A 3,164-nucleotide genomic window follows, 5' to 3' on the forward strand; every position below is an offset into this window, starting at 1 on the left:
CTAGAGTGCTGTCCTTGATCATACAGCATGGCTCATGGGGTACAGTCTAAAACCCAAGCTTAGTGAGCGTTGCTGTGAAGTCTCGTTGCCATAACGCTGGCGATATCCGCAGCCCATAGAGTGCCTTTTGGAGCTTGAGTATGGTACCTGGCTTCTGATATCCATGGGGCATACGCATGTACACTTCTCTATCGAGTCAGGCGTGCACGAACGCGTTAGTGACATCAAACTGCTTAACTTCAAGATTGTATTTAGCCGCAACAGCCATAAATAGATGAAAGGATCGTCTAGCTAAGGTAGCAGCGTAGGTGTCTTGAGAGGTAATATTCCGCTGCTAATCGCCTCTAACCACTAGTCGTGCCTTGCACTTGAGAAACTGGTTTTCTTAATTAAATTTGTAGGTAAATACCCACATGCAGTCTAAAATCTAATGTCCGCTTGCCTTGACTGCTTTGTATAGTACTTCTACCCACGAGTTGGTGATCTTATAGCTGTCTAGATGAGCGCGTTGGGCTTCTTTAAATAGCTCGCCCATTGGGTGCTCGTCTAGGTTTGATCTAGCTGTCGGCGGCTCAGGGAGCTGGGATTGATGGATTTTGACTCCTTTGGAGAGCAGCCGTCTAAGCTGCGCCTTGTCTATCGCGCTGCCATTGTGATCTCCAATGCTTCCGGCTTCGGTTCCGGCCATAAAAGCTGCGGCCCATGGGACTGTTTTAGACGATTGGATTTCTGGAGTAGTTTCTGCCATTCCACTCATAAGCTGAGCCAGTAACGCCACTAGTGGTGGAGTGGCTGGCGGCGTTGGATAGTGCTCCTAAATTTTCCTTCCCATGTAGTAGCCTAGTGGATCTTCTGATTCGTTGATCTCTTCTGTCGTATTGATGGTGTCGTCTTCGTGAAACGACTCCGTCCCAGTGTCTGGGATTGGTGGTGGGAGCTCGATAGTCCTGACGTATGCTGCAATCTCTGATAGAGTGCTGTGCATAAGGCTGTCTATTAGGTCTTTGGTTTTTCCATCAAATATTGTATTTTCGTCGAAGATTACGTCTCTAGTGCTGATGACTTTAGCTAGCGATAGAATCTAGATCCGATAGATCGTCGACGCCTGGTAGCCAACTAGGTAGCTAATCCAAGCTTTAGGATCAAGCCTCTGTAGTCTTGATTTTCTGCGGTGTGTATCATTAGTTATTGCAAACGCTTTGCACCCATATGCCTTAAGGTGAGCCACTCTTGGCTTCTTAGATGTAGCTATCCCATTTGTTTGGGATGCATAGGTGAAGAAGACTTCATACGGCGTCTTCCATTGATTAACGTAGTTTGGCGTTCGGTTGTATAGGTACACTACGGCCCAAGTGATCTCTGGCCAAAGCTCCCATGGTAGATTGGCGTCTAGCCGCATTGCGCGCGCCTTCTCCTTATTCACACCCCCTAAGCGTTCAGCGCCACCATTTTGTGCTTGAGTGTCTGGTGCTAAGGGCTCAGCAGCAATCCCCTGGGCTTGGAGCCAGCGCATTACTTCAGGTTTGACAGTCGCGATCTCGTTGTCCGTCTTGACGACTTTTGGCGTGATATTATATTAAGTTTAGAGGAATTTAACAAAGTTAGTGAGTATCTTAATAATTCATTTAGCTATTTAATTGTCTTTGAGATAGAAATCCTATTAAAATCTTGAGTATTTGTCGGTGATTAATAGCTGTGATAATTCCTTGTTATAGGACTGTTTCTTATAGCTATAGAAATTAATCGCTATTCTTTCACCAGGTCCTTGATTATTTATCCAAGGAGCGCGGCTTATCTGTCTGTGGATTTTTGCTCTTCCACATGAATTGCACTCCACTGTTGTAATGCCCTTGATCCTCACCCCCTGAGCTTGCTGCATGAGATGTTCTATAGCTGCTGGGCCTGGGTGACCTAGACGCTTGTGCCAGAGTATCGCAGTTGCTCGCTAAGGTGGTTTCTTGGTGCTTGAGGTATGCTTGTGGGTGTAGAGTGCTTGGTGATTTGGTTAGGCACAGAACTCAGGTGTGTCAAGCACCTAGATTTTGTGGGTATTAAGTACCCACTAGCCAAAACGCTCTAAGAGCTCGCAGATTGTTGTTCCGTCAAGTCTCTTAAGGGCTGTAGGCTCTGATTTAGTGTCCCACCATATTCCTGTTTGCCAGAGTTTCCAGAAAGAGACGAGGTTGCATAGTAGATCTGGGCATATTGCCACATTTTCAAGTACGAGCTTCCTAGGCCTCTGTTTGTGTGTAAGGTTGAGTATTATCGTGCCATATCCCATGATCCATATCTAACTATTGCCTGCCCATACAAAATCTCCATTGTTTGGTGGCTTGTAGTAGTGTATTTGGTCAGGGTTATTAGTAATATGACACGTTGTCCCCGAATCAAGTATGAACGAGTGACGCAGAGGGTAGTCCGTTCGGCTTAACACGAAGGCTGCAGCGAATACTGCCTTGATCTAGGTTATCTATCTACCATTTAGTCACTGATCTTCGATTTCTGGTTGGGGAGTTTGAGATTGCTTATAGGTTTAAGATCTTGTCCTTGGCCGACTTTGGGCTCTTATGAGACTCTGAAACTCAAGGTCATTTTCCTTTTTACGTTCAATTGAATTCCAAATGATCTAATTCAGCTTCCACCAACTAGGTGCCTTCTTCTAATCTAAGTAGAAGCACTGGTAAAGTGAGTGGCTCCCGTCGCACGCGGGACAGGGAGCTGTGATTTTTTAAGCTCTGGTGCTTCCTTAAGACGGTGATCTAACCTTGGTGCTTGCCAGTTTACTCGGCGCGGGTCTAGCGCTATCTGGGGACTGTGATCTGGCGCCAGCGCTTACTAGTCTACCACGACTTTGATAATTTAATGAGCTAGGTGAGGGATCCTGGTCATCCTCAGCTGTACGTTGATAAAGGGGTCTGCCCCGTTTACGACTCTAAGAGTTCCCCATAGTAGCCTGCTGGGCGTCCCCTTCTGGCTGGGTAGATCGGTGATTACTAGCGAGGTATGACGATTCCTCCATCATAAAGGCTGCCTTCTGGCTTCTTCCTCTTGTGACTGGATGATTTAGTGTCATATACTCTCGAAACCGTCTCATCATGTCCTTCCAGCTTAAGCCAGGTTGATCCTTTCCAGTAGCTTGGAAGGTTGCAGCCCAGATAGGAGCG

This window comes from Exserohilum turcica (assembly GCF_000359705.1).
Source record: "Exserohilum turcica Et28A unplaced genomic scaffold SETTUscaffold_13, whole genome shotgun sequence".
Lineage (NCBI taxonomy): Eukaryota > Fungi > Ascomycota > Dothideomycetes > Pleosporales > Pleosporaceae > Exserohilum > Exserohilum turcicum.